This window comes from Coturnix japonica, chromosome 7 (genome assembly GCF_054131305.1).
Source record: "Coturnix japonica strain WE chromosome 7, WE-NBRP24, whole genome shotgun sequence".
Taxonomy (NCBI): Eukaryota; Metazoa; Chordata; class Aves; order Galliformes; family Phasianidae; genus Coturnix; species Coturnix japonica.
In genome coordinates, this window is record NC_140669.1 from 10,007,974 (window position 1) to 10,021,759 (window position 13,786).

Consider the following 13,786-nt stretch of genomic DNA (forward strand, 5'->3'; position numbering starts at 1 on the left):
ACTCCCTGCCAAGGAATACATTCTTCCAGTGCAGGACCACCATCAGCAGCTACAGCCATGGTCAGCAGCAGATGTTAGGGAAAGCACAAGGACTGATTCCTTCCACTTCTGAAAAACCAATGGTTTGGGGACCTTCCAAGACAGATGCTGCACACAGATCTCCATGCTTCATAGTCAACCATTCTCTATGAATTTCTCTACTACTTCTTTTGGACTAGATGATCCTTACAAGCCCCTTCCAACTCAAATGATTCTATGATTCTTAGGAACCATTTATATCAAGGATGTTTGCCCCTCTGGACATGCTGTCTGATCTTTTTATGAGATGCTGAATGAAACAAAAAAGCCAACCTTCTCCTCCTTTACACTATTCACAGCTTTACAGCCCCACAAGAACAAGTTAGCAGTAAGACTGACCTTATCATCCAAGGGTAGGTCTTCATACTGTTGAGAAAGATTCCAAAGACCCTTTCATCAAGCTGTGACCTTCAGAAAGCAGAACACACCTGCTGCCTGTCACACAGGTCTCCATCACACCTCTGAAATCAACTACAGCTCTCACAAGGGGCTGGGAGCCAGGACACCTCTGCTTTAAAGAGAAAGAAAAATGCCCGACCTTTTCACAAATACAGAAGGCCTTGGCACAGGCCAAGGGCACAGGAACAAAGCCAAAGCACATGGAAAACAGCAGCAGTTCTTACTGCTATCCAATTTGAGAGCTGGGACATCACCCCAGAGCGAGCTCACGAGGGATTCGTCACCGGGTTGTGACAAGCTGTGCGGGACTCCAACATGACTGGAGACCTTTACAGTGCCACCCCATCACCACCATGGCAGCTCCAGCCCATCAGCACACTTTCATCACAGGCTGCTCTTTTGCAAAAGCCTGCAGAGCACCTTGGCTGGATCCCAATGAAAGCACCTTCTAATGGGATTTTTCAGGTTTCAAGGATATCGGTGTCTGGCACAGGCTGAAGTAATTAAGATGTCCAACAGATGATCTGGCATTGATTAACCGGCTATTTACCATTATGAACATGACAAAATCCACTCTCCAACTCTGCTCCAAAATACTTGTTATTTCCTAATTGTTTTCTCCCTCACCTTTATCCCTGCCTTTCACAAAGCACAGCCACAGCCTCTCTGCCACTTCTCTGCTGGGGCTGTGCTTTGCCTCATCAAGTAAACAGTGATGATATCAGCCACACTGAAGCTGGAAGGCTTGCTGGAAGGGAAAACGTGCATTGCTCTTGGCAAACAGATGAACCCAGTGAGCAGACCTCTTCCACTGAGCAGACCTCAAGATGGACAGTATCAGCCATATTCACCCACATTTCTGCTTGCACTGTGGACTCTTCCTTCTGAGTACACGGTAAAAAAATTGTGAGGCTGATCATACTCCTGTCAGCTTCACTGAGTCAGTCCCTGTGCTGGTAAGGGTCTGATCAGCATCAAGTTCTTCCAGACCAGGGGCATCCCTAAAGCTGCAGCAGCCAAGGTGGAGGCTGCTTTCTCTACATCTCCTCCTGCATCACCTAGAAAACATGCCTGGAGGAGAAGCAGGCAGGCAGTCCTGCAGGGAAGGATTTAAAGTCAGTAGCAATGGGTGGCATTTAACACCCGCAATAACATTAAGGTAAATTCAGAGATTGGGATTTATTGCAACAAACAGCAGCAGAGCTGGCAAGTCCAGTTTTACTGGGAACAAACTGGGTCCTCCACCCTGGGTCTCATCACCCAGCATGCAAAAAATGGGAGTTGGGTGGGTTGTCAGCTGTACCTGCTGCTTCTGTGTATGTGTGATGCAGATCAAGCTGCATGATGCATCTCCTTAGGATAAAGTGCAAAGATAAGATGACAAAAAGAAAAAAAGCCATCAGGGAAAATGTTTTTCTCACCTATAGATAAGTATACAAAGACTAAAAAGGAATTCATGACCATTCCAAATGCAAAACTGTTACTAAGATGAAAAATATTTACTGGATGCAACTTACATGGATAATCCAATTAATCAGCCACTGTCACAGTTTACATGAGGGCTGCAATAGCTTCTCCTGGTATGGCTTTCAAGTCAAAACAGGAATTCATATGGTACAAATCTAGGATCTGAACAGGACCAGGCTTAAGGATGACATACCTTCCTCCTTCTGACCATAAAACTAAAAAAAAGACAACCAAGAGCACCAGAGCTGGATGTATCTAGAAGACCTGATGTTGCATGGGCTGGCCCCCAAAACAAGTACCTCCACTAAAGAGCAGGCAGTGCTCAGATGAGACCTGTTACTGTGGAATTATGTGTAAAATGGAGGTCTACAGATGCTGATTGCTCATAAAAGATGCCTTGATCCACTGCCATGACTGATGAAGATAGCATAAAGCCTTGAATAAGACAGGAAACAACACAGCACTGATACAGCAAACAGCCCCAGAGACAGACAAAGGAACAAACTCTTAATAGAGCATCAGGTGGTGGAAAGAGTGAGGAGTCATCGGAAAAGACATCCAGGCAAATTAACTGGAAAATGGCAGGATGCTGATGAATATTTGGCACAAAAAGAACCATCAACTTCCCTGGGATGTTCTCAGAACACAGCTGTCAAGTGAGCCATAAATAGCTTGAAGTGCACACCTTGCTCCTTCACCCCAAGTGCAGCACAACTGCACCAGAGAGCTCAGAGGTGGGGGAGAAGCAAATGCCTAAAACCTAACCCTAATTAAGTCACAGGAATAAGTTACCCCAAAACAATCTACAAAGCACCACTCCTGGAGGTCTTCAAGGCATGAGACATCTCGATTTCTTTCCTGCCAACTTCTGTTTCATTTGCAATTAAAGTACCAGAGATGCTAGCTGTCCTTTCCTTATTTCTGCTGGGGGCTGCAGGCCTCCAAGGGTGTACCTAATACTTCCTCTTGAAGAATTATTTCACTATCAAAGGCTTCCTAACTTGGTCACATTACCTGTTATCAGCACTGTGTAAGAGCCTTGTTTAAAAGAAAGCTTCCCCAGTTTCCCCATGGCAAACACCCACTTTCTGTACATTTGACATTTCTCCATCCCCCTGCAAGCCCCCTTTTGTTGGAAGTTTAAGGTCACAAAGCACAGATGCCCTATTTTCATTAAAGCTGGAGTTATTCTGCTTTGCTGCAGGACAAACTCTAGAGCCTACAGAAAATAAACACAGGATACTTCTGCTACCCTGAAATGCTGAGCAATAAAATCTCAGTGAATAAATAAATACATGAAATTTTCTCTAAGTATGTCATGCTGCTTGGCTTCTTACAATTAAAAAGAAAAAACCCAAAAAGAAAACAGGCAGAAAACTGAGATCCTGCACCTAGACAACAGGATTGACAAAAGCAGCAAAAACCTCTACAACCCCACTTCCCTTGATAATTCAGCTCTTCTTGCAAACCTGGCACATTATTTTAGCATAGATCCAACCGCACTTTGAACCAGACCCCAAGTTCTGGGAGTAAGATTTTATTTTGCATTTGGTGGATAAATATTGATCTTTAACAGCGACTCTCCCGTGACTTTGCCAAGCTGGAGGAACGCTGGCATGGCAAGGTCAGCACAACGTTACCCTGGGCAATGACAAGAGTAAGGAGAACATGCAAGAGAACTAAAAGATCATTATAGTTTTTGCATAAGGGATAAAAACCCATCCCTGGTGGTGGTGTAAAGCTGTCCCAAGGCACTGAATCAGCCCATGCCATCAGCCACATGGTATCACCCAACAGGAACAGGAAAGCTGCTGCCCTGCCCTCCAGGTGCCACATGGAGATGTTCTGCAAGGAGAGCACTCCAGCCAGCAGGAGATGCCACGTTTTCATATAGGATATTATTAGGGCTGAGTTATGGCATGCTGTCCTCATGCCAGCACTCCTCTCTAGCTCACAGCGCTCTTTGCTCTCCCCGTCTTTGTTTCTCTCCCATATCATGAGGGAGCAGCCAAGTCCTCCCCTGCCAAGCTGTCCTCACCACACAGGCTCCCGCTCCCCTGGAGCTCTTCTCTGCACCTGCACCGGCCCACAGCCATCTTTTTTTTTTTCCCAAGCTCATGACTGCAGCCCAGGGCTCGCCAGCTGCTTTCAGAGGGGTTAACACTTCCCTCCCCCCCACTGGAGGCTTCTCTATGGTTTTTTAGGTGAGACTGGGTTTTGCAAAGAGCCCTGTTCAAAGTCCCTAGCCTGGTCTCCAGCTGCAAGCCCCAGCAGAGTACTACTGCATTGTACCCCATTTCTGACACTGCCAGCCCTTCAGATCAACTCTTCTGAAGTTTTCCTGAACTTGCTCTCCACATCAACGATCCCAACTTGGTGCAACCAAGCGCTGAAGACCTTCACACCTACCAAAGCCATCACTGCAGTTTGCTGGTTTGGGTTGATTCATTTTTAAATGAAAAGCATCATTCATCAAAGTAGTGCCTCAGCCCAGCATGCTCTGCCTCTATTCAGTTCCCAGTGCATTCCACCTGTTCAACGTTTACCTACAAATCTTTAATTACTCTTTCCCTCAGATCCGTTACAAGATCCACTACTGAGGTCATGTTGAGGGGGTCTGTACTGGTATCTCCTTCAGAGAGCCCATATACTGGGTCCCTATCTGCTACTTACCACCATGACCTAGGAATCTGCATTCATGCCACAGCAAATTTCTGTCCTGTTCACTTGAGGAAGTTCCTGGCCTCTGCTCTCCAACCAATTTCTATTTAGTTGTTTGTCTCCTGTTTCTCCCATTAATTTTTAAAGTTTCCATGCCCTCATCCTCTCCGACTGCACTGAGAACTGAAATGAAGGCTAGTTCATGCTGGAGCCATACCTAGATCATCATCTTTAACCTCCACTAAGTCCTTACAACACAGCAGCTTCAATATTTATATAGCTGAGAAACCTGTTGCTATTTGTTTTAATTTCCTTTGCCAGGCCTAACGCAGCTTGACTTTTGGCAAGTCTCATTCTATCCCTACCCCTCCTGACCTCTAAGACAATGCCTTTTTTTTTTTTCTTCCCCTTTTTGCTGATTAGTCCACTTTTCCATTCCTTACAGATGCTCTGCTTAATCCCAACTATCCTTTTTAAGGTGGCTATCCATCAGCTTCAGCCTGGAGCCCATTCCTACTGAGCTCTCTCCTCTTGCTTGGGATCCCCAGCTCAGTGAATTCCCACACCTCTGACCTGGAGAAAGGCTGCACGTCCTCCACACTCACATTCCCATGCTTCTCTACCCGGATGACTTCACCAGCCAGGTTTGGTTTTTGTTTTTGTTTTCAGTTTTCAAAGTTTGCCCTTTCAAAGACAAGTATCTTAGTTCCAGACTGACATTTGTTTAGGCTTCCATTTAATTTAAAAGGAATCCATTTTATGAGCGCTAAGTCCAAGATTCCTCTGTACAACCAGGCCCTTCTGTAACATCAACACTAGTTACCAAAACAAAACCTAAAATAGCTCCTCCATTTGCTGGTGTTGTTACTATTTAATGAAAAAAATCTGTGCTATTACATCCAGGAATATCTGTTTTACCTTATTAATACAATGTGTTTGCCAATGTGTATTCCTAGATATAAAGATACATTCCTAAGCTCCCACAGCAATATTATTTTGGAAACATTTATCTTTCTAATAACATTACATAGAGATCCATCCACACAACCTCTGCCATCTCTCATTTCACAGCTTGCAGCTTTAATCTATCCTCCCATGGCTATTTTCCTAGGCTCTTATATGAACTGCCATCTCCTTAGATATCTCCAAATGGTCCTGCCACCTTAGACTGCTGAGGACCAAGATTACAGTGCTACCTGTTCATGTGGTCTACATGCAAGAGGTCCCAGTGTCACCAGCTCCATGGACCTTGACTCCTCATCGCAGGCCCTCAGATCCCACTCCTTTGATTTAGTATTAAATAAAAATAAATAAATAAATCCACCACTATGCAAAAGCGCCACCACAAAGGCCCCTTCATTAAGATCATTAAATCATCAATGTCTTAATACTTGTGTCCCCATCCTTGGTCTGTCTGAGAACGCTGTCCCAGTGAACGCATTTGTTATGGAAGTCACAGGCTCCGGCATGTTTCTTCATCAAAACCAACGTTGTCCAAAAAAACAGCAAATGCAAACAAAAGAGGATGAATTAGGCTAAGACAAGAATGAATGCTGGTAGACAGAAGAGTCCCAGTGCCCTTCTTGATACCGACTGTGAGGCCAAAGAGCTTTGCTTTCAGTAGTGCCTTTGTTTCTGCTCCCATTCCAATTGTTGTGTGCTGTGTTTCACAGTAAAGTCCTTGAAAACAGCTCCTGTGGCCCTGGTTGTAATCTGCTTAAGGTACTTTACACTGAAGCAATATAACTGACTCCAGGGGAGTTACTCCTGACATCAGGAAGGTCTAACTAAGAGCCTCAGGGCCAAGTTCAGGAGCAGGGATTCAAAAGAACTGGATTCAAGCTCTTCTACCTCCCCCCTTCTTAAGAGGCCTTAAGGAAGTCACTTTATCCCAAAGTACAAAAAAGGATCATAAAATTCCCATCCTTGGACAATGACTGCTAGATCAATCCAGCACATAAAAGGATGCCCTTGTAACAACAGCAAGGACAGCCACACCAGATATTTAGGTTCAAATCCCTTGCTCTGACACTGTACATTTAGTACCATACAAGTAAACCCCTCCCCCCCCCCCTTTTTTTTTTCTCCCTGCACATAAAAGCTAAATGAAAAGGAAAAAAACCAACAACAAAGCAGCAAGAGGTTTCTTTCTCTCATCAGCTCTGAAAAGGCAGGAGCTGCTTTGTGAAATCTGAGAGGAAGAGGATTGTAGCAATTACCTCACCTGCCTCACTCCAAGTATTGCCTCTTCACAAGAAGCCTCAATGCACTGCAGCTGCCCAAACCAAGACAACCCCAGGCACTAACCCCGAGCTGTGTGGCTGACTTGCTTTTTATCTCAGGCAATGCAGATTAAGCAAAGCTGACCCCATGCAAAACCCCAGGAGAGACAGCTGCCCCTGCCTGCCTGCAGCAAACACACCTCACCGTATCATCTTGTTGCCTGCTAAAAAACTCCTGCTCTTGCTTGGCACCAGGCATGGTGAGATTACGGAGCGAGGCTGAGGTTAGGCACTCCTCAAACTCAGGACTTTCAGGAAAAATCTGGGTGCGTCTCTTCTTCCTCCCATAAAATAAGAATCAGCAATTTTGCAGAAGCCATTTGCATTTTCTCAACCCAATCGTCTCTCATATCAAAGAGGTGTACGTGCCAATATGTACGTGAGCCTAGGCACATAAGAGACTACAGTAGTCTCCAGCTTGCCCTTAAGAAAAGTCATGCTGCAGTGAGCTCTCTACTCATGGGGAGAGTATTGCTCCCAGTTGGTCAGTAGATTCAGACACTGAGGTTCAGGCCTGCAAGAACCTCAAGACACCAGGAGCAAAGGTCATATGGCCTCCCTCCCGAAAGTCATAAATCTGATTCCATATCTAAGATAGTCAGATGCTGTTGTTATCACCGAAGATGACCACCTTGACCTGAGGTCCTCTGAGGACAACGGAGTTCCAGCATACAACTTGCTGAACAAACCCATTTAGAGATAATCTTGTCTCCCAAATCCTTCTTCAAAGAAAAAAAAACCAGCCAGGCCTCTGGGGATACACAGCTCTCCTCTTATCTCATTGCCTCATGGCTGGAATAGCTAATAAGGATCTTCAGGTTCAGGTCCTAAAGCAGAGCTCCTCAAGTCCACCTGCTACTGCTGGTCCTCCTGGCCTGCTGAGACTCAGAGGCTGCACTACAGACAAGGATCTGCTTTGGAGGCCTTCGTCATCCTCCTCAAATGCATTAAGATTTCAAAGCACTCTGAAACCAACACTGCACTGTCCCAGTGCTTACAACAGAGCAGAGAGGCAAGCTGGAGTAACTGAAGGTCATCTGTTCAAGATCATGCAGGCGTCAGTGGCAAAGCCAGGAATAGAGTCCTGGACTTCCAACTCCAGCTCTTGTTTTTCCACAATGGATAGTGTAATTCCAGAATGAGGCAACTAGTCTTGCACAAGTCCAGACTGGCTGCTCCACTCACCATAAGGAATGTTCTCGCCTGCTCTCCATTGTATGGTCATAATGGCCATGGGTTTGGAAGGAGAACAAGGCAAAGACAAAGCAACAATACAGTGGTATAGGAAGGCAGCCTGCTCTCTTGTGCTGCCCTACCTCCTCAGCTGGTTATAATCTCTTCCACAAAATGAAATAACAAGCGGATGACTAATGACTGGAAGATGAGAGTGCTTTGCTGAAGCAATGCAGCAGGGCAAAGGACTCTTGCCAAGGGTAATGGAGAATCTTATTTCATTGCTTCCATGAAGATAGCGGCCATCTGCCTACTTCACCAGATCCATCATGCCTTCATTGCACTGGCCTATCAAAAAACAACCCTTATCTCCCACTGAAGGCAGTGATTAATGCTTCTAAATCACCTTAGTTGCTCTGAACTCATTTTCCCTTAATGAGCTAGGCTAGGTCTATGCTCTTCCACCACAGCTGTTCACAGGCATCTATCAGAGAGATCTGAAGTGCCCAGTGAAGGAGCATGAACGGGATCAGCTAGGAAATCCCCAGATGGCCTACAGGGAGGGAGAAAGAAAAAAAAAAGTTGCAACCGCATGATGAAATCTCTTGCATTTCAGTAAACCTGCCCTAACCAGTTCCCAGCCAGGGTAATTTCTTCCTAGGACAGCTGTTTGGTCATGTACAGATGTCCAGAGGCAGCTATCCCCACGTTCCTTTGCCTTCTCTCTACCACTTATTCCACTACTTCAATTATATCTAATACTGTCTTACTCCTGGCTTCAAGCAACAGCTCTCTCATTTCAGCCAAAGACACTCTTCCCTTTGTTCTCCCTCCTCCCTCCCCCCATGCCTTCACTGACTCTTGCACTGGAACAACATTAGCTTGTGACCCTGCCCCTCTTTCTGCTCTCATGCCAAACAGGCAGCAATCCAAACCCATTTCATACAAGGATTCCCACCTGGAAGACCCGCTAGGAACAGCAGCAGTTTCTGTAGCAGCTTACCCTGAAAATGAGGGTTGTGCTGAGCTGCATGATCAAAAAAGGCTTGGAGAAAAGGAATTAAACTCTAGCAGCAGAAGAAGCATTTGGAGAAGGGGATAAAAAAGGGTCTGAGAAAGCAAAAATGAAACAACAGGTTGCCCAGAGAGGTGGTGGATACCCCATCCTTGGACGAAGTCAAGGTTGGGCTGGAGGGCCTCCGAGCATCTGATTAAGCTGCAGATGTCCCAGTTCACTGCATGGAGTTGGACCAGACGGCCTTCAAAGGTCCCTTCCAACTCACCCTATTCTATGAATTGCATCAGTATGTCTGGATCTCGCACAGAATATTCTCAAGCATTTTAAAACATAAATTGACAAGGCCAGTTTCAGCTGCTCCATTGCCCAAGGTGACAGTGCACCAGCATGTCCTCCAGAGAGCAGAACCAAGGAGGCCAGCAGTCCAGGGGGGCTGGCACAGAGGAATGCTTCCCATGCAGTTCTTTGACGTCAAATTTAAAGTATTAAAAGGGTCTCTCTGCCAATTTTCACAAAATAAATAACAAATAGTTCAAATGGCTTCAAAGATTATTACACTGGGCATGCAGTGGAATGACTGAAACATGGGAAATGTCGCCACTTGCTTGTTTAAAAAACAGGCTGAAAAATCTTGATTATTTTTGTTTGCAGAAGACTGGACTCCCACAGTCTAGAAAGACTGACGAGAGACCATACATTCACTTAGCACCAAATCTTTCCTTCCTGAGTGTGATCCATCCCCAAAATCCAACCTAGTACAGAGGAATCCAGTGGGGCAAGAACTCCTGGTGCCAGACAGCAGCTGTGCACTACTGCAACTGAACAAGGAAAAGAAAGGAAAAAGGACTTTGCAAGCCCAGAGGTGTAAGACAAGCCAGTGAGTGTCCTAAGAAGATCTCTTAGACAGGAGATCTAACACCTATAGGAAATGAGATAACACAAGGTGGTCCACAGGATACCCACCCCACCAGTCCGCCACTTTAGATCCTCACCCTCCCTGCAGAACACGTGGCCTCCAGGAGGGGAGCAGAGATGGTGTTTGTTAGGGAATAAGATCCAGAGAGATCTGTCTCCATGGCATCTCTGGAACAGGAGTCTCAGCAAGCAATCTCCCACAGCCAGAAACACTGACTAATTAGATACGTCTTCAAGTCCCCAACTGGGTAGGTGCTTGAAAAAGCCAGAACTTATAATAATGATATTTGTAACTGCTGTTACTTGTTATCTTCTCAAGATGTTGACAGCAGCACTTAGCAAGTACACAACAGTGAACTGCTTAAATATGATAATCCTCTTCTAAAATAAAAATAAAAATCACATTTTAACCCTCAAAGAACACTTTTCCATCCCACATGGGACCTGAGGGATGGCCAAAACGATTTAAAACCTCAGCAAACAACAGCTCTTGGAGGTGATAATCAAACCCCTGTTGCCCACATGTGACTCATAAGGTCCATTTTCTCATACCCTACAGTTTCCAGCTGGGATCCATCAGCAAACCATCAACTGCTCCTATGTACAGATGAACAGGTAATTAGTAAAGTGACCTAATTAATATCAATACTCTGGGGTGACAGGTCTAGCAAAACTTAAGGGTGTTTGTATTTTTTAATGTAGCTTTTTCCTGAGACTATACTTAAGAGACAGTCAGCTCTCTGATGCCCAATAGGGCTGCAGTAGAAACTGAGCTGCATCAGTACACTAACAAGGTGAAGTCCCACCACCCAGCAACTGTTTCACAAAAGCCATAGGGAAAAAAAAACAGTATCTGAGAGCTCAGTCCTTCCAATGAATGTTCTGATTCAAAAGTTTTCAGGGTAGCCATAGAGACAAAGATAATCCACACGTGCCCACACACACGGCTCATCTGGAAGGAAGCCAGGCTCAAAATGGGACAGCCAGTACGCTGCTTTAAAATGAGAAATAGAAGTCATTACTGAGCACAAAAGCTAAACAAGTGACCACGTTCACACTTTATTGCTCAGCTGTCCTCCTCATAGAGTTAATATGGTGTGACAGATTTTAATAGGGAAGGATCTGCTCTTGCAAGTTTGAAGTACTCCTCTGGTAGAGACAAACACTGTCAAAGCTGATGTACGTAACAACAACCACCACCACACCACATCCCATCTCTAGCCCTCCAAAAATGATCAAGAAAAGGAGCTGCATCAGACAGGCTGGAGGATACAGCAGGAGGATGCAGGCACTGGCATGTCCAGGGCCCCAGGGAGGGGCAGAGGTGAAGCACAGCCCAGGGCTGCTCTCAGCAGCTGGGGCTACGGCACTTGTTGCAGCAGGAGGAATTAGTAACAGGCATAGGGAAAGGTGGGGGTGTCAGATTCAAGGCCTGTGCTACTATAGGAGAGCACCAAAAGGGTCTTTGGGAAGGGCTCCAATCATCAATTTTCAGCTTGGATTTACTTATCAGATCATTCTTCAGCTCCCTGACTACAGCCTGTTAGACATCTACAGATACCCTGGAAACAAGAAAGGCAAACCAATTATTTCCCTTCCTTAAGTTTGGAGAATCAAAAGAAAATGCAAGCAGCAACAGCTATCTTTGCAATCTTCAGTTCCCTCCACTGATCCTTGCAAAGCACTGCCTGGGAAGAGCAGAATGAAGAGCCACGTTACCCCATCCCCTGGCAGTTCAGCTGTTTGCATCACCACTGTGAATCAGCCAGCCTGCGTGTGGGTGCTGCCCACGCTGGCAGGTACAGGCATCGCCCACAGCTCAGACCCCGCTCTCCTCTTGGAGGATGGTGAAGGCCATCAGGAAGCTCCTAGAACAGCACAGCATGAGCCAGGAGAAGTCTTTATTCCACAATAATGCTACAACATCAGCAACAGCTCCATCCCACATCTGAGCTGTTTGAGTAAAACGAAACACTGAGCTCAGCCATCACCTTCCAGAGCCACAATTACTGCAGCAAAGGCCCTGAGCTTTTCCCAGTATCTTTACTCCGAGACCACATTCAGGTTATGACTCCAAAGGACCGCAAACCTCTGCTTCTGAGGTTTCCTCCTGCAAGGAATGCGAATGGCTGAGAAATGTGAGTGGCTTTCCCACACGGATCCACAGAGGGAAGCCGAGACACCAGGCAACCGCAGCCTTTCAGGAAAGAATTCGGGCTGAAAAATGATGGCTCTCCCTCCTGGCGGGGTAACCCTACACTGGGAGGGACTCTCGACCTGCATCTGCACCACAGCCATTCGCGCCAAGCAGAGCTCCCAGCGCACGAGGGCTGCCGGATCAGAACTGTACGTACGCGTTAAGACTCTTTCTAAAGCACATTAGTCAATGAAGGGACCCAGCAGGAGCCTGGTTGGGCTGGTGGACAAAAAGGGGGGGAAGGGGAAAACTGTGACAAATTGAAAATTCAACATGGATTGCGTAACGGCATGAATAATTCCTTTCAAGCCAAAAGGGATTCCTGCAAAAGAAGTCGTTTACTGCAGTCTGTCCGTTCAGTTTAATGAAAGGACCCCCAAACGGGTTTTTTACCCCCCAAAAAATAAAGTACTCCTTACAGCCCTGTTGCAATCTTTAAGACGCAACTGAACTTCCATGGTTTGGTTCCCACAGCTCTTCTCTGCCAAACGGGTGACACTGGAGACAGATTTCCTCACTTTGTCTGGGCAAGGAATTTGTTCGAAATGGCAAAAATGCTCATTCCTTCTTGCTGGAGGCAAATTAATAAAAACAATGCAAGAGAGATTCATAGGAGAGAGGAGAAAATCTGCTGACAAATATTTTCTCTAAAACAGGAAGTGAAATTTATTAGACTGCGGGATCATCTCCCAGCAGGAAAGAGGAATTGGCAAAACCAAGGAAACACTGGAAAAGAGGAGGAAAGAAACCCAGCAGTAAGGCCTATTGAACTCACTTTTGGAAATGCCACTCAGTATCAGCCCTGGGGCCGACGGTTTCCTCTCAGCAACAGCCAAGAGCAGCAATGGTGCAGCAAGAGCACTGGTTCCCAGAGGGAGAGACAGACACTGCAGGAACGGAGCGCAGCACACCTTGGGCCCTATCACCTGCATGGATGCTCTGATGTCTAATATGGAAGCAGAACTCACACGGCAGCCTGTCTCTCCAAGCAAACACTAACAGAGCCTTACTCCTCTACATGGCCGGTGATCTCCACCAGACTTCTAGGGAGGAAACCAGTCAAACCTCAGCACCATCTCACCAGCAGGGAGCTGCTCAATGGATCCAAAAGTTTGATAGGAATCAAGCTAAGAATGCACCCTGTTCATTGGGAACCTTCAGAGCCAAGCTCACAGGCTTTGGAGCTTCTTCTTGAATTCCACATGACACTATTTGCCTAAAACCAGACACCCAACTCCCCACCAAGCCCTTCTTGTGCATGTCCCACTTCACAAGTTCCTCCCCTCTCCTGGGAAGCCCCAACTTCTCCACTCCACAGAACTCCATCCCCACAACTGTTTATTCACTATTTTCCACCCCTGCCCCAGTTCCCCTTCCTCCCTCTCCTTGCTTCCCACATGAATACTGTGAGGACTAACTCTCCTCCCAGCCAACTGCTGATGCCATTTCACTAAGGAGAGCCCAGCTGTCTACCACAATCTCCATGGTTGGACATGAAGATAGCAGGCTGGGTATTTAGGAAACCATTGTCACTGATCTCATTTTCCCTGCTTGTCTGCCCCTACTTAGGGGTAGATACACCTGAAAGCAGTTCAG

The 13,786-nt window shown here is 46.1% G+C and overlaps 1 protein-coding gene across 3 annotated transcripts in view; it reads right to left on the reverse strand.

Moving 5' to 3' along the window:
* The window catches only part of IGFBP2 (insulin like growth factor binding protein 2), a 49,450-nt gene that overhangs the window by 18,046 nt on the left and 17,618 nt on the right, over positions 1–13,786 (reverse strand). The window contains exon 1 of one of the 3 annotated variants that reach the window (XM_085552241.1): positions 418–920. The exons of the other annotated variants lie outside the window; for them this stretch is intronic. The gene's annotated coding sequence lies outside the window, so the exon portion shown is untranslated. Of the gene's footprint in view, positions 1–417; positions 921–13,786 lie in introns of those variants that run through there. 3 annotated transcript variants of the gene reach the window in all.